General features: G+C 49.3%; 1 protein-coding gene and 1 pseudogene across 4 annotated transcripts in view; both read left to right on the forward strand.

Annotated features, from left to right (window-relative positions):
* The window catches only part of ERC2 (ELKS/RAB6-interacting/CAST family member 2), a 987,816-nt gene that overhangs the window by 585,490 nt on the left and 384,263 nt on the right, over nt 1–18,063 (forward strand). The gene's annotated exons all lie outside the window — the stretch shown is intronic.
* On the forward strand, nt 1,270–12,650 carry LOC101663911 (annotated as a pseudogene).

An 18,063-nucleotide genomic window follows, 5' to 3' on the forward strand; every position in this document is an offset into this window, starting at 1 on the left:
TTCTCTTTTATGATCGGCCGTCAGTCCCCTGCCACAAGATTGACATCCAGTAAGCATGTGTCGAATGAAAGGATGAATTAACTTAACATGTTCCTAAATGTTTTGGGTTGTCTTCCCCTCCCAGCACTTACTAAGTACCAGGCAGTGTTCTAGATGCCGGGAATCATCCCTACTTTTAATAAAATGAATGAACAAATCAATGACTAAAGGGTTGAGGAAAAGTAGATTTTTCTAGTATACCGGGAGAGAGGAGGGCATCCCACTGAGAAAGCCATTTCAGAAGGCCATTCCTTGTTTATGAAGGGAACGCGGGGCCTCCATAATCTGGACGTATTTCCAGGAGCTGAGGCCAAGGGATCACCAAGTGAGCACCTTGGACCATCGTTCGTCCAGGGGGAGTACTCCGTCTGTGCCTCCTCCCTCAGCCCGGCCCTTGCACCCCTGCCTGTCATTACCCCCACAGAGCAGAGAGCCAACCGTTCCCACCATATACTTTCACAGAAGAACATAATATTTGCCTTCCTTGCACATAAGCTTATTCCTTCACGTACAAAGGATCAGGAACCTCTTGCTGAAACATTTCATGATGGGACACCTTTGCTCCACACGCTCTCTTGTCAAAGGGATTTCAGCAATAGAATATGAAGACCATCATTCTTAATGTGCTTGGTGTTACTAATGCTGCTTAATAAGCTTACATTCCAGTAACCAAAGCCCAAGTATTTAATTTGTGGCAGGTGAACCTGATAGCTGTGGCGAAAAGGAATTGATGGCCGTGTGATATAGTCCTTAACATTTTAGCCGTGTGCATTTGCTTGGATGATTTAACTAGCACAGTCATTTAATCGGCATGCAGGCAGCCGGACTGGCCTTTGCCATTTGGATGAAGTGCTGGGTGCACGAGGCTATTGGCGAGCTGGTTTCTGACTCGGGGTGCGTCTTGTACACTTGCCCCGGTGCTTTCCTCCGCTTGTGTTTTCGTTGATTCCATTGTTAACTCCTCAGCTGATGCGCTGAGATTCATCCGACTGACTGGATCTTGTCAGATGTCAGACATCACCATCAGCTAGGCACCCAAGTCTGGTACACACTGAATCGTTTGGGGAGTCACCATGAGGCCGGCCAGTGGGACCTCTAGGGCATGATCCCTTTGGCCTCTTTGATCTGGAGTTTCTTCTGAGAGAGCCACTCATTCGGTAAGTGCCCCTCAAAGGTGAGGTAGCGGCCAGACGTAGATAGCAATCAGTGTCTTCCTTACCATATGCCAACATGAGAAAAGAGGAGCCACCCTTCTTCTGCGAGGACCCCCAGTGCCTGGCAATGTCAAGGGAAAATGGCATCTGGGAAGAGAGCTTGAAGGTGATCCTTACCCACCACTGAGGAGCTCTGCGGAGAAGAGGCGCCTGCTCTCTGACAGACACCTGTGAGCAGCAGACGGGATGATGCTTTGCTGAGAAAATGAGGATTGAGCCAGAACTCCTGATAGCTGTGTATCCATCTCTTAGGCTACCATGAGTGTGTGTGTGTGTGTGTGTGTGTGTCTGTGTGTGTGTGTCTGTGTAGTCCCCGGGTAGCACAAATGGTTAAAGCACTTGGCTGCAATGTGAACGCTCCTGGTTTGAGTCCATCCGGAGGTGCCGCAGAGGAAAGGCCTGATGATGCCCTGGGAGGGACCAGCACTGAGAGCCGTGTGCGGTGCGGTTACTCTGCACGTCGCTGTCTTCCTGCTCCGGCGCACTTCACTCTGGCTCTCGCGTCTGTCGGAGTTGGCGTAGACTTGAGACAACTGGCTTGTGTTAGGTATCAGATGTTAGCAGTTCATTGCAGTGGTGTCCTGCGCTTCTCTTTTCAAATTTTAACTGGACTGGCATTTCCAACATTTTCTTTCGCCCCTAAAAGACACTTTTACTTTAAGCAAAGGCACATTTGATTTAAAAATAACATTGGTGACGGAGAAAAGATTGAAGTTGTCAAGGGTTTCCTCTTACTTCGGTCCGCAATCAGTGCTCATGGATGCAGCAGCCAGAAGGCCACAGGATGCATCATACGGGGTAATCTGCTGCACAAGACCTCTTTAAAGTGTTGCCAAGCAAGGAAGTCACTTTGAGGACTGAGGTGCCCCTGACCCCAGCCATGGTGTTTTCAGTCACCTCATTTGCATGTGAAAGTTGTACGACCAACAAGAAAGACCAAGGAATTATTCCTGCATTTGTATCATGATACTGGTGAGGAATTTGGAAGTACCACGGACTTCCAAAATAACCAACGGACCTGCCTGGGAAGAAGTTCAGCCAGAGTGCCCCTGAGAGGCGAGGCGAGACTTCATCTCCCATGCTTTGGGCCGGTCGTCAGGCCAGGCGGGCCCAGGCTCTGCAGAAGGACACCAAGCTCGGTGAAGTAGAGGGGCAGTGAAAGAGATTAACTAATGAAATGGATTCATGGACACTTGTGTGTATAAGAAAGAGCTGTGTATAAAGAGCAATGGTATCATGAAAAAGCATCCCAACCCGGTCCAGATCAAGCCCATAAGTCTGATATTAGCCCTTATGCCCGATACCAGTCTATAAATTCCTCCTCACACTCACGCCACACATGCAAGCATGCCCAGTGCAGGACGATCACAGGCCGGTGGGTGGGAAGTCTTGGGGATCCAGTGGTGGTGGGAGCATCTCAGCGCTGGCAGGGTCTGGTGGCATGGGGGTTATGCATTGGGCTGCTAACCCTAAGGCCAGTAGTTTGAGGCCACCAGCTACTCTGTGGGAGAAAGATGCGGCTTTCTACTCCTGTCCAGAGTTACAGCCTGAGAGACCCCCGGGGGCAGTTGTCCTCTGTCCTCTGAGACCGCTGTGAGTCAGAACGGACAGTGTTTGGTTTGGAGGGCAGATAGCAGCGTGGAGAGGGAAGTATCACCAGGAGCAGTCAGCCAACGTGGCCCTGGGTTGGAGCAGGCAGACAGTGGCAGAGACACCTGGTTCCTTCCCTCTGCTGACTCCTGTGTACCGATCTGAACCCGCGAGTTCACATCTGAGGGCCTTCAGCAGAAAAGGAAGGACGTGCTGGACATGAACTTCCAGTATGCAAAACCTAACTGTAACGAAGGTAACTTTAGAACAGTGGAATGTTCCAGTCTAGCTTCATGCACAAAGAACAAAATACTCTCTCTCCCCAAAGCTCATCTAAGAGGTTCTATGATCATACAGCCCCGTGTTCCTCCTGCCTGGAGGGTTCATTTACCATTCTCCACCCCAAACCCACAGCCCCAGGTTTGTCTGCGTTCCAGCCGGCAGAAGGGAAGACATGCCACTCAGGAGGCGTGGGGAGGGACTGTCTGTGGCCCTGCCGTTGCAGGTACCACCATGGACATCCCACTCACGTAAAGTCCACCCGGTAGCTGGTGGATACCTGCTCTGTGCAGGGGCTGCTCTGCATCCTGGGCAGGGGTGAGGTCCTGTTCTTAATAAATGGAAAATAAAATCTCTCTGCTTGTGGTCAAGGATATGTGTTGTACACTCTTAGGTGAAAAAGACTTGAGCCAAGTCGAGATGTGTTTCGCAATTCACTACAAAGAATGAATCCAAGTGGTTTGAATTGCATCACAGGTCGATTCCAGAGCCCTTTGCTTTTGCTGGCCATGAGGACTCGGCTGTCCCCGAGATTACACATGGCCCTAGCAGTTATACTATGAAGGCTTAGAGAGATGGGGTGAATGTTACTAGTGAGCACGTATCCTGTGCTTTATGCATGTGAAGTACGTGCTGATTGGGTCACTGCCGTGTTGCCTGTTGCCTCCTATGAGGTGAGGGACATTTTTAGTCCCACTGTGTGGAGAGGGAAACGGAGGCTCAGAAGTGTGGAATTCAAATGCATGCCTGTTTGAACACAGAGTGCACAATCTTAACCATGAGCATGCTGTGACCCACTGAAGCATCTGAGGTGTCCCTGTATGGATCTGACTCATGGGGATCAGGTTCAGCAGGAGAAGGCAGTGGGCGGGTGCTTCTCCCGGCTACCCTTGCAGGAGCGGGAACTGGGCTGGGGCACAAGAAGAGAGCTCCTTGGAGGAGGCCTTTGAAGCCCACTTGCTTATTTTAAAACAAAATAAAGGACACATTATCTCTGGCTAAAAACACGCACATTTGTGTAGTTTTAATAGTGAAAAATGCCAGTCAAAAAGGGCCTTTGGCCCGGTGGTTTTTAATGGAAACACCAACATTTTCTGAGCTAGCGGCGTGTAGTCTTTCAGCTAAAATAATCACAATCAGCGGTTAAATAATCTGAGGGCTGGTGAGTCATAGAACTTGAATAATTCCCAGCACCCTGCTTCATGCTCCCTCCGTCCCCCCAGCAGCTGCATGAGGGCCCAGGATGGGGGGACATTTCAAAAGTAAAGGGCAAGCACGCACGCCTTCCAAGGTCCCAAAGCAGAGGCATCTGTGCTGGCCCCTCCCTTCTATCCCAAAGCAACACGGTGGTGCAATCCGGTTAAGTGCTCGATCCTACTCTGTTGGGGACACTACCACACTCAACCCCAAAGGGCTAGGACAGCCACATCAGCCAGAGAAAGACGGACAGCTTCTCCGCACACTGCAGCCAGGCCCTCCCGGGTTCTGAAGCACCAACTCTCTGCTAAGGTGAGCAGGGACTCAGGGCTCAAGCACATCCCTTGAATCTGACCATGGTAGCTAGGGGCCCGAAACACGTGGGACCAGTCTTGAGACCGCTGAGTTGGACTGTGGAGTCAGGGGACCCCATGAAGGAGGTCTGCCTTCCAGGAGGCACCTGGTCACGCTTACAGACACTTGGGGGCCCTAAGAGGGGAGGAGGTTCTCCCGGCCCCTGAGGGGGAGAAGCCAGGTTACCCCTGACCATCCGACAGAACATAATAACCAACAGTGGCCCTGTCCAGGGCACCAAAAGTTCAAGGCTGAGAGATCTTGCTCTAAATAATAATCACACCAAACCCACTGCCCTGGGGTTAATTCTGACTCTAGAATAGAGTCAAACTACCCCTCTGGGTTTCTTTGCTTTCTTTCTTTTAAAAATCATTTTATTGGGGGTTCATACAACTCTTATCACAATCCATACATCCATCCATTGTGTCAAGCACATTTGTACATTTGTCGCCATCATCATTCTCAGAACATTTGCTTTCTACTTGAGCCCTTGGTATCATCAGCTTCTTACAGCCCTTATAACAATCCATACATCCATTGTATCGAGCACATTCGTACATATGTTGCCATCGTCATTTCTACTTGAGCCCTTGTATCAGCTCCTCATTTGTCTCTTCTTTCCTTTTAAACGTATGTTGGGAGCTCTTCCAGGTAACATAACATCCCACGCTTCAGTCCAATCAAGGAGTAGGGTACGATTGCTGCTACAATCCGTTTCAAAACAGTTTTTTCTTCTTGAACTCTCTGATATCAGCTCCCTTTGGTCCCCCCCCGCTACCCCCCAGGAACCCTCTTCTCTTTTCCTGTAACCCCTTGGGGTCTGAGACTTTAGATCTTGGCAGGCACGGGCACCCATCTTCTCTCCACAGTGCTGCTCCTGGCTGTGACCCGCTGACCAGGCCCCTGTGAAGATTTGTCTTCTTTTTGAATCACGTTGGGTTGACAATTTGGCTGTTTACACAACAGGCCAGGTTCTCCTTAGACAACTTCCCCGCAGGTTACGAAGCAGCGGCAGTTACATTTTGCCCAGCACGGCTGCATTTCTCTTTCATTGTTTGGTTTGCCCCCTTCGGTACAGGTGGTTCTGGGTGAGGGCTGCACTTGTTCCTCTGCCTGTCTTTGAGTTGAGTTTGTATCCAAACTAGGACAGTTAGGCGTGGTTTACATCTAATGGCAGTTAGTCAAAAACATTACAGAAGCACTTCCCGATATATGAAACCCTCTTTAACAGAAAAATAGTGTTATTTTGATGCATGCCGAAAAGTAGTGACTGTTCACTGCTGTGAACCACTGTTTGCACCCTGAACTCGTCATTTAGCAGACTCCACAGGGACCGATTCCAACTGTGAGTTATGAGTCAGCCGATCAGAATCCGGGCACTGCCTGCACTCTGCTTTCCCTGCTCCCCTACCATCCCACCCGGGTTCCTGAGTGACCAGTTGCCTTCTGGTCTCCTATACTGATGGTTTTTCAGGAGAGCGCTGAACTTCAGGGGGCACCCTTTACTGGGTGTGCCTCTGTGTTTCACTACGAGCGCACCTCTGGGGACAGCCTCCATTCTCGGGACCAAAGTCCTCTCTTCTCCACTGGTCCAATTTGCCTGAAATTTCTGAAGAAAAAGAATTTGAATTCTACTCCAAACTTTTCTCCCATTCTACCTGGGACCCCAGTCAGAATGTCTTGTGGTGGCAGCCAGGCAGCAGCTGGTTCTGACGACTCCAGGTAGATAAGGTGGTGTGGCCCAGGCAGGCTTATTTCTTCTCTGAGCTGTTCTCACCTTCTTACTCACTTCTTTGAGGTGGCCAGAGGGCTGTAGATGCGTCTTAACATTTAAGACCCCAGACACTACTCACTGCGCTAGGATGCAGGTAGTTATGGGAACTATATTATACGAATTGATGAGTTGTCCTGGGAGGCTAGGGTCCTGTGCCTTCAAACTTAGAAAACAAATCTTGGTTATTGTGTTAGACCGGGTTGACTAGAGAAACAATTCCAGGGACACTCATATGTGTACAAGCAAGAGCTTTATATCAAAGAGTAATTGTATAACAGAAAACATCCCAGCACAGTCCAGATCAAGTCCATGTCTCATATTAGCCCATCAGTCCAATACTAGTCCATAAATCTCTCTTCAGACTCACACAGCCACACACAATGAGGCTGAAGGCAGTAAGATCACAGGTCGGTGGGTGCAAAGTGGCGTGGCATCTGAGGTGATGGAAGCATTGCAGGACTGTGCAGGTCTCCTCTGCCTGGCTCGCTCAGGTCTCAGGGTGTGTCCATGTGGCTTGTCAACAAGAAGGTGAAGCACAGAGCGAGAGCGAGAGCGAGAGCAAGAGAGAGAGAGAGAGAGAGAGAGAGAGAGAGAGGAAGTTCCCAGAACCCTCATGAGAAGGCTACGCCCACAAAGAGGCATCATCAGGCTGTAGGCACTTGTACATTGGTTGTGCCTTGTTAACTACATCCACATTCAATGTCACTTTTTCCATGAATAAAAATAACAAGTCTCTACAACTTAAAGGATCCTTCCCCCTCACTCCCCTCCTCTCTGGTAACCAGCAATGAACATTGGTCTCCTTCTATTTACTATATTTTTCTTCGTGTGAACAGAGCATCAAGTGATGCTTGTCTTATTTCACTTAGCATTACGCCCTCCAGGTCCAGCTGCGTGCGTTCTGACTGCAGAACAGCCGTCACGCACCTGCAGCCCCGGTGGTTTAAGGCTTCACCCTTTGAAGGCATTGCTGTTTTCATTGGTGGACCGAGCAGCCATGAACGCGGCCCTGGCTATGTCTGTTTGTGTCATTATGTGCAGAGGGACACAGACGTGAACACACTCGCTGCGATCAGGAAGGTCCATGGTTTGAAACCACTAGTCACTCCACAGGAGAAAGGCTGTTACCCAGGGACGCGAGTAGACTTGCCCTCAGACAGAGCACATCCAAAAGTGAATTAGTGCATATGTAGTTAGGCTACATTTTTAACATCTTTTTATTTGTTTACTTTTTGACCCATTTTTTTATTTCTCCTAGTTTTTATTACTTTTTGCTTTCTTTTGGATTGAGGTTTTTCTTGTCATTGTTGTTGGGTTTTTGTTTTGTTTCACATTTTTAAATGTTTTTCTTTATAGGAAATCTAAGATAGTTAAATCTACCAAGACGATAATTAGAATACTAGTTTCTCAGGGTTATGGCAGGGGAGGTTGGGTGGAAATGGCAAGCTACTAACAACTACAAAAATGAAGAAAATGTTCTAAAGTTGATTGTGGTGATGATCGCATAACTCTTTTTAATGCGTTCAAACCACTGGAAAAATGCTTTAAAATTTAATTGGTTTGCTTCCATAAAGATTTACGGCTTTGGAAACCCTATGGGGCGGTTCTGGTGTCTGTCGCGGGCTTGCGAGGAGGAGTAATTGACCTGATGGCAGTGTTGCGGGGTAGATAGCTAGGGGTGGCAATGCTGGATCATAGGGCAGCTCTTTTTCTAGTTACTTAAGAGCACACTGCACCATTCTCTATAGTAGGGAACCTGGGCAGTCCCACCAACAGGGGCTACAATTTCCATTCTCCGAAGATCCTCCCCAACAGTTATTGTTGGTTTTGTTTTTCTCGTCAGTGCCATTTCTGCTGGGTCATGCTGGGAGCTCATTGCAGTCTGGGTCTGCATCTCTCTAAGGCAGGGGTTCTCAACCTGTGGGCGTCAAACGACCCTTTCACAGGGGTCTCCCAATTCAGAACAGTAGCAACATAACAATGATGAAGTAGCAACGAAAATAACTTAATGGTTGGGGGTCCCCACCACATGAGGAACTGTATGAAAGGGTCACGGCATGAGGAAGGTTGAGAACTGCTGCTCTACTGGCTAATGAAGCTGATGAGGCACCAGACTCACTCACTCGTCTCTGTCAGGAAATTTGGAAGATCGCTACTCGGTCATCTGACTGGAAGAGATCCATATCTGTGCCCATTCCAAAGAAAGGTGGCCTAACAGAGTGCTCAAATTACAGACAGGACCCTTGATATCTCCTGTCAGGAAATCTTTGCTGAAGATCATCCAACAGCGGTTGCAGCAGGACATTGACAGGGAAGAGGACGTGGATGAACAAGGCAGATCATTGCTGACGTCAGGTAGATCTTGGCCGAAAGCAGAGACTACCAGAAAGATGTTTATTTGTGTTTTATTGGCTATGCCAAGGCATTTCACTGCGTGGATCATAACAAACTGTGGATAAACTTACGAAGCACAGGAAATCCAGAACACTTCGTTGTGCGCGTGCGCATGGATCATGAAGCAGTCATGTGAACAGAACAAGTGAAGTCCTCACGGTTTAAAATCCAGACAGGTGTGCATCGGGTTGTGTCCTCTCATCATACATGGTAAATCTGCATGCTGAACAAGTCATTAGAGAAGCTGGCTTGTATAAAGGAAGATTGGAAGGTTTATTAGCGACCTGCAATACGGAGATGACACAAGTTTGCTTGCTGGAAGTGAGGAGGACTTGAAGCACCTGCTGATGAAGAACAAGGACTGCAGCCTTCGGCAGGGAATACAATTCGAGGTCAAGAAAACCAAATCCTCAGAAATGGACCAGTAGGTGGCATCATGATACGTGGAGACAAGATTGAAGTTGGTGTGTACAATGAACTTCATTTTGCTTGGATACACAACTTCTGGTGCTCACAGAAGCAGCTGTCGACAGATGAAGGGACTCCTAGCACTGGGCACATCTGTCTCACGAGGCCTCTGTAAAGCATGGAAAGCAAGCATCTTCCTTTTTAAAAATTGGTTGATTTTAACATTTTGCTGACATACAATTCACATATCATGTCTTTTTTTAATAGTTCAGCCACATCTCTGAGTGTCGGGCACCGTCACCACCACCAATTCCAGGACATTTCTTCTTCCTGCTCCTTGTGGGTTTAGCTCCCCATTCCCACCACCTCCCCAGCCATGTCCCTTTGAGCCATCAATTCCGTTGCTGTCTCTATAGGGTTACCTAATCTGAATTTCATATACAGAAAAAAACATACAAAATCATGACAGAATACAAATAAATGGCCCAGCAATGACAGAACAGAACAGATAAAACCTTCCATCAAAAACAAAGCAGAGAATATTAAAAAGTGGAGTCATGAAACCTTGGATCAGGAGGGAGATCAATTACAAGAGGTGTCACATTTACTCTGAAGACTACAGTGCACCTGACCCCAGCCATGGTGTTTTCAATCGCCTCATCTGCATGCGTAAGCGGGACTTTGAATAAGGAAGACCGAAGAAGAATTGTTGCGTATGAACTGATGCTGGAGAAGAAGAGTGGAAGTACCAGGGACGCCAAAATAATCCACACATCTGTTTAGGAAGAAGTACGACAAGAATGCTCCCAAGTCATGGACTTCCTCTCATACTTGGACATATTCACAGGAGAGACCAGTCCCTGGAGAAGGACATCGTACTTGGTAACGGAGAGCGACCGTGAAAAGGAAGACAACATGGGTTGACACCGTGGGCACAATGGTGGGCTCAAACATGAGGACAATTGCATGGGTGGTGCAGGACTGGGTGGTGGTCCCTTCTGTGGCACACAGGCTCGTGATGAGTGGGAGATGCCTGGAAGGCACCCGGTAGCGACAACAGAGGCTGATGATCAAGAACGTCTTCGTGTGTGTTTGTTGACTGCTTAGACGTTCCCTTTGGAAAAGGTTCTACTCATGTCTGTTGTCCGTGTTGTGATTGGGTCATCTATCTTTTTGTTGATGAGTTGTTACCGTTTTCTACAGATTTCAGATATTAGCCCTTGTTGGGTAAAATATTTCTGAAGATTTTTTTCTCAAACTTGTATATTTCCTCTTTCAACAAAGTCTTTGGATGAGCATGTTTATTTTTATAATGTATCATTCATTCTGCACTCTTCCATGCATGCATTTATTGTAATATTTATTAACTTAAAAAAAATCATGTTATTGGGGGCTCATACAGCTCTTATCACAATCCATCCATCCATCCATTGTGTCAAGCACATTGGTACACTTGTTGCCATCCTCATCCTCAAAACATTTTCTTTCAACTCAAGCCCTTGATAAAGGCTCCTCATTCACCACCACCCCTCCATCCCTCACGAACCCTTGATAATTTATAAATTATTATTATTTTGTCAAGTCTTACACTGTCCGATGTCTTCCTTCACCCACTTTTCTGTTGTCTGTCCCCCAAGGAGGGGGTTACATATAGATCATTGTGATTGGTTCCCCCTATCTCCACCTGTTAACTCATTTTTCCAAAAGTTTAGGACCCACACTTTTATTCTTGTTTTGTTTTCTCCAGGAATTCTGTGGTTTGAGATTTGGCATGCAGGTCTTGGGTTCATTTTGTGTCACTTTTTGTGCCTGGTGTGAGAGATGGGCCCTGTTTCCTTCATCTACAATTAAATATCCAACTTTCCCAGCCTCGTTTATTAAAGAGATGTTTTTGCCCCACTGAATGGACTTTGATCCCTTTTCAAACATCATTCGCCCATAGACAGGTGGATTTCATTTTGTTTAGTTTCTATTTCCCTACGAAGACTCTTGTCCTCTGTTTGATGTGGGGCCCCATCTCTGTGGTGTCTCCGCCCGTCACTGGGCTGCTTCAGTCCTGGGGTGGTGGTGCCTCTTGATAGACCTTGGTACCCCACTGGCTCTTGTTGTTCGTGAACCCTGAGTTCCACCCTCTTTCTACAGCCAGTTACGGGGCCCTCATCAGAACCAGGTAGGGTGGGCTGTGGTTCCTGCAGAACCCAGACCAGTGCTGCACTGAAGTCTGTGCAGAGGTCTGTGAGGAGGGCTTGTGAGAGTGGTAGAAGAGAACGTTCACATTTCTCTATTGAGTGGCTTTGGAAATAGAAGCACCTCGCCTGATGCTGAAGTCAAAACACTAAGCCCAAACCACTGTTCTGTGCCTTTCTGACGTGAGGCTTGCAAGCGCCCTTAAGCAGGAATGAGTGTTGCTGCCCTGATGCCCCACGAAGAAAGGGGCAGGGGGTCCCGAGTCTTCCTTGGCCTTGTGAAAACAGCCTTCTGTTTCCCCATGTACCAGGAGAAGAACTTTCCCTCTTAACTCTTCAGCTTGGATAGTTGGCGGGATGGAACAAAGACGGGGTTCTTAAAAAGGAAAGAGGGGAGTGCTCAGGTCCCCTGGCAGGAGTGCTGGGTCGTTTCCCCACAGCCCCTGGCTCGCATCCTTGACTCAGAGCACCTTGGAGCTTCTGGAGAGCAGGGTGCGACTGCATCTTTGCAGTAGCTTCTCCAGGCTGACAGAGGAACAAAGTCCTCCCCAGGCGTTCCATTGTTCTCTCAGTCACTGGCAGGCTTGTTTCTAAAGAAAATCCTGCTGAGGACCCGGTGTGTAATCTGAGGTCAAATGAAAGGATGAGGCATCTGAATATAAAAATACCACCAGGAGACTTGGTTCTCATGCTCGCGGGGGGAGGAGGTTGGAGTTCAGAGCGAGCATCTCTCGGGCCGGAGGAGGAAGATGGCGGTGGAGTCGCACGTCACCCAAGAGGAAATTAAGAAGGAGCCGGAGAAGCCGATCGATCGACCGGGAGAAGATGTGCCCGCTGCTGCTGCGGGTCTTCACCACCACCAACGGCCGCCACCACTGAATGGACGAGTTCTCTCGCGGAAACGTGCCGTCCAGCGAGCTGCAGATCTACACTTGGATGGATGCAACCTTGAAGGAACTGACAAGTTTAGTAAAGGAGGTTTACCCAGAAGCTAGAAAGAAGGGCACGCACTTCCATTTTGCGATTGTTTTCACAGACCTGAAAAGATCGGGCTATCGAGTCAAGGAAATTGGCAGCACCATGTCGGGCAGGAAGGGGACCGACGATTCCATGACCCTGCAATCACAGAAGTTCCAAATAGGGGATTATCTGGACATCGCAATCACCCCTCCCAACTGGGCACCCCCTTCCTCTGGGCGCATGAGGCCATATTAAAGCTTCTCTGCTGTTTTGAATTTATTTTCCAGTCAGTTATGTAAAGTAAGCCTAACTCTGCCTCCTTTGATTATTGCCATTAAGCCTTTAAACTTTGAACAACTTGTCATGCTTCTATTTAGGTTACATTTGGCTGTGTTCTGGGATGACCATTGATTCAAAGTCCATATTGCTTCAAGCTCTCCTGTAAAATATGAAGAAAAGTGCTCTTAGCATTGTGTAAAACTGCATTGTGAAATAAATGTGTGCAATAAAAAAAAAAAGAAGCACCACCAGGATGAGCCTGCAAAGAGGACCACGTGGCATCCTGAAGGCGGCGGAGTGTGGCCCGAGGATGTGGCACAGTGGATGAAGGGAGCAGCTCTGGTGGCGGGGTGCGGTCGGTGGGGGAGCACATGCCAAGAGAAGGGCACCGCCTGTATAAAAGCCCTGGGGCCGAAGGAAGCCATCGGCCTTCCATGGGCTCCTAAGAAACCCGTGGCTGGTCAGAGTGTTAGGGTCAGCAGGACTTTGGAATGGACACTGCCAGACTACTGATGTTTATCCTAGGATGAGCAGAAACACCTTCAACACAAGTAGTGTGTTTCAGTCATGATATGAAAATAATGAAAATTAACTATGGAGCGCAGAGCACGTGTTGGGAGCCCCCGTGGCCTCCTGGGTAATGCACGGAGCTCCTTACTGCAAGGTCAGCAGTTCAAGAATCATCAGCTGCTCTGTGGAAGAAAGAGGAGGCTTTGTACTCGTTAAAGAGTGACCGCCTTGGAAACCCACCGGGGCAGCTCTCCGACAGGGTCGCTAGGAGTGGGTATCGACCGGATGGCAGTGAGTTTCCCTATGCAGGTACTCGGTTCTTTATTTACGCTATTTGGTGGGCTTTGACTGAGTGATGGAGCTTGTATTGTGGTGTCAGTGACAGTCTACAGAGCAAATGCGTCTTCCATATCACTTTGTATGCTTTGTGTTTCTGCAAGGCCCTCGGCCTCCCCTCGGTGTAACTGCCCTTCACTGCCCTCTGGGTCCCAGGCTCATCTGTGCTTCCATGGGGCAGATGCTGCCCTTTTATTTCTGTGTCCCTAATGCCTCTAAGGAGGATGGTCCCTCCTCCTCGGTGTTGTTGATCGTTCGGTTTACAGCCCGTCTGGTGTTTGTCTGCACATGGGAGGGACCCCAGAGTCGGGCTCATTTCCAGATCCCAAGGATGATTAAAGGACACCTTCCCAGGCAGGGGTGGGTTTTTCTTTCTTTCTTTTAAAAATCATTTTATCGGAGGCTCTTACAGCTCTTAGCCCCATCCGTCCATGTGTGCAGTGTGCCAGGCACCTTTGGGGAAGGTCTTTCCCTGAGCTGAGTTTCGTTGCACAGTGAGTGCTCACCCGCTCTGGCATCAGTAGCAGGAAGGGGCACCCATTCGGTCTGCTCTCAGGCGGGGGGCTGTGCTCTGGGCACCTCGCTCCGAACTGACCGGCAGGTTTCTTGTGTCCTCCACTCTTCTTTCTTCGGGATGAAGACAGACCAAGATGGGAAACTTTAGCTGTGAGAAACGACTTGTAACACCATGTTTGCCGTGTTAAACATCTTTAAAATCACGGCGCGTATCTCCACCACAAAGCGTTCATCAACCAACGTCTGCGTGTTCCTGGTGCTGATTGCCCTCCCCGTATTGTGCCACCCTTATTCTGTCTGTGCCCTAAATATTGTATCACCATTGACATGAGCGCAGGGCCCCACCCCCCAGCAAACACACCTCCTTCATTTTAACCCTTTCAAGTAGATGACTGCATTGCATTAATGACCTTCAGCACGCTGTGCTGCGTTACTGCTATCCCTGTCCGTGTCTCAGAGCTTTCACTACAGCCCCCGCCCCCATCTTTCCAACAATATTCCCCACCCCACCCTTTCCTAGCCCTTGGGAATCACCAGTACGGTAAATTGCCTCTATGCCCTTGTCTGTTACAGCTGCTTCCCACACATAAGACCCTGTAGAAAGTTTGCCCTACTGTGTGCGGATACTTTGTAGGAGCTTTTTATGTGTCAACAGTTTAATCATCCTCAGGGCAGTCGCCTGATGCGAGAACAGGTAGGCCCTGGCCTAACGAGCGCTGACGGCTGCCTTGAGGGCCGTGGAGTTTCTGGGCGTTGTTCGTGCGGCTGTGAGTCAGCATCCGGGCAGTGGCAGTGGGTTTTTGAGTGCTTCTCTAGTAATCGCTGAAGTGAGGGGCCTTGATAAAGAGGGAGGCCCTCCACGAGAAGGGTCGCTCCGGTGGCCGCAGCTATGGGCCTCAGACGTAGGGTCGGCGCTGCGAACCAAGCGGGAGCCGCCGGTGTTCTGTCGGTTTTGAGTGGGGTCCCTGTGGGTTGGGCACTGACTTGCTGCCACCTCACAATAGCTCCGGTAGTAATAGGTGCCAATGGCCTACAGTGTTGCTGACACACTGGCTGATGTTAGCCCTCACCGATGTTCAAGTTCATGGTTTCCTGTTTGAAACACTGCTGGACAGCAGACATAGCCTGGCCAACAATGACGTCTGCGTTGAGCGTTATGGCCTGCGGAGCATCCTGCGAAGTTCGGCTCTGACTACGCTCGCACTGTGAGCATACCCAGCCGAAGGTCAGGCCCCAGCTTCCCTGGAGACCCAGCCTGGAGCACGGGGCCTCATGAGAAGCATCCGTTGTTCATTTGAAGGGCGGGATTTCGCTCACCTGAGAGCTGACTTAGACAGAACCCCATGGGAAGTTGGGGATCTGCACAATTGCCTCCCCCATTCCCCATGCCAGGAAACAGGAGCACAGGGAGAGAGGTGAGGTAGCTGTGTCCACAGCTCCAGATGGCGAAGGTAGGAAGTGAGCCTCTCCAGCGTCCCCATGTGGCCTGGCAGCGTCCTTGGCCACTGTGCAGTACTGCCCCTGGCTACTGCGTGGAGAGTAGATTTGGGGTCACTGCAGTCTTCCGGGTGGAGAGGTGAGGATAGCTTGGGTGGGGACGGCAGCAGTGGAGATCAGGAAGAGGTGAGGATAGCTTGGGTGGGGGCGGCAGCAGTGGAGATCAAGAAGAGGTGAGGATAGCTTGGGTGGGGGCGGCAGCAGTGGAGATTGGGAGAATAGAAGATGTAAGAGGCCTGCAGGAAGCAGACTGGGCAAGACTAGGGTTAGAGTGGATGCCGTGATGGAGCCGGTGCCCCTCTTGCTCCCTCCTACCTGCCAGCTTGGTCGGTGCTCCCCAGATCGCTTCCATCACTCTGTGCACAGAGGCTGAGGGAGCTGGTGTGGCCATGCTAGCTCCAAGCTAGCCTGGGAGATGCCTGCTCTTCGGGGGAGGGGTCGTTCTGTGCTTAGTAACGTCTCTGGCCTCTAGCCTTAGATGCCTGTTGCAGCTGTGCCAGGTGTGACTCTTACAACATCTCTGGCTTTGCTGGCTGTGCTCTAGAGGGCAAAACCACCTTCGTGGAGATCGGAGATCGGTCTCATCCCGGCCGTCTCCGGATGTGCAGTTTTCACCGTGGTCAGTAGCACAGCTCCTGGAACACTAGTGAATTGCTGGCACTGCCGACGGCTATCACTGGTCCGTGTCCTGTACCTGGAGCCAGGCAGGTCCTCCCCAGGTAGGCTCAGACAGGATCCTTTACCACCATTTGTCAGCATCTTCCATTTGGTGGGGGTGTAGGTGATGGTCGGGTGGCCTAGACACTGGACCGTGATTCAGAGCCATCTTTTCCTTTCAGGATGTGCAACTGATTCCAACACAAACCTTTTATAATTGACCCTTATGTTTGGGTACTGCCTGAAGATGATGCTTTGGGAGCAATTATTTCCTAAACTGCTCCAATACTTTTCAGTACAGACTCTCATTTGTTTAGAAAGCCTTTCCAAATATGAAGAGTATATTGAAGTTAGATGAACTTCCCATATGGGTAGATACATTTATCAAATGGCCTGTATGTAAAAGAAGAGCCCTTTCTAAAAATGTTGGGGAGAGCAATTGACAACTCCCTAGAGAGTCATACTGCTTTCAAAGCACATTGAAAAGTCGACTCCTTAATCTGAAAATCCATGCAGACACACAAGCACCCCAATGACAGCGAACCCCTTCAGTCCAGTGTTGGCAAGGGTGGGTTTCTGCCTCCCACATCAGGACTCCTTCTGTGAAACACAGCGGAGTATTCCCGGGAGGATCACCTTAGCCACACGGGAAACTAAAGGGGGTTGACTCCATTATTTCTAAACCTTTCTATAAAAGGTCAATCACCCCCCGCCCAAAAATGAACCCCACCTTCAGCAGCCTGTAACTCACTGCCAATCCTGTTTCTTTTCTATTACACACTTTCCCACTCTTATCCCAGGGCTTGTTTGAGGCAAATCCCAGACATTATATCATTTCATCCATAAATATTTCTGTATAAGCAGGATTTTTTTTTCAGATAAACATTTGGACACCAAATCCTAAACATTTGAAGGTGGAGAGGAATGCAGATGGAGGCGTTTCCCCAGGCAGTTGGGGTCCAGTGGGTCCCAGGGGGAGGGCCTTAGTTTCGTTGTGTGTGTGTGTGTGTGTGTGTTTCTACAAAACAGCCCAATGGACCATCTGATGGTATTATGAGGGGCTTCAAAAAGTTCACAGAAAAAGGGAATGGAAAGATAATGGAATCCTTCCATGAATTTTTTGAAGTTTCCTCCTAGGCAGGGAGACCAGCAGGATTTACACCCTGTGAACCATTTTTCACCAGTTTCATCTCTTCCCCCGTTCCTCCTCCAGTCGCAGTGTGGCCCAACTGCATCTCGGGTAAAGCCCATTCCGTTGACCTTCCTCCCACCCACCAGAAAGGAAGGTCATTTCCCAATAGTCTCTCTGTAACTTCTGGCCTCAATGGTGACTCTCAAGAGTTGTGAAAAATAAAGCAACCAAGCGGGAAAGCGCCGTGATTGGTCACATCTTCTCCGACACCCCAGGGCAGATCACGGGTAAGCACAGGCTAGCTGTGAGCACTCACCTGGGTCTCAGCCCAGCGAGTGACGCCAGTCTTCCTCAGCCTCCTCCATGGCTTTGATCAGGAATCACAGCTCAGAAGTTCCCACTAAAAAATTAGTTTCTGCAGAGTTGCTCTCGAGCATTGGTGTATTTCTTAAGTTAACTAGCATTTAATGAGCAGTAATTCTCACGGCCAATGAGTCCATGCTGATTCCTAGCGACCCCCCTGGGTTTCTGAGGCTGAAACTGTTGACTGGAGTCGAAAGCCCAGCCTGTCTCCCGAGGAGCTGCTGCTGGTTCTGAACTGCTGACCATGCGGATCGCAGCCCAGCGCATAACCAGCAGCTAGGAATCTATACTTGTAGGCTATCAGCGGTTCTCCCAGTGAGTAATGCTGCCCATGGAGGCTGCATGACCCAGAGCGTCTGTGGAAGCAGATAACACCCT

Source organism: Echinops telfairi, unplaced genomic scaffold, assembly GCF_000313985.2.
Source record: "Echinops telfairi isolate 266 unplaced genomic scaffold, ASM31398v2 ScPeMD7_31;HRSCAF=116, whole genome shotgun sequence".
NCBI lineage: Eukaryota > Metazoa > Chordata > Mammalia > Afrosoricida > Tenrecidae > Echinops > Echinops telfairi.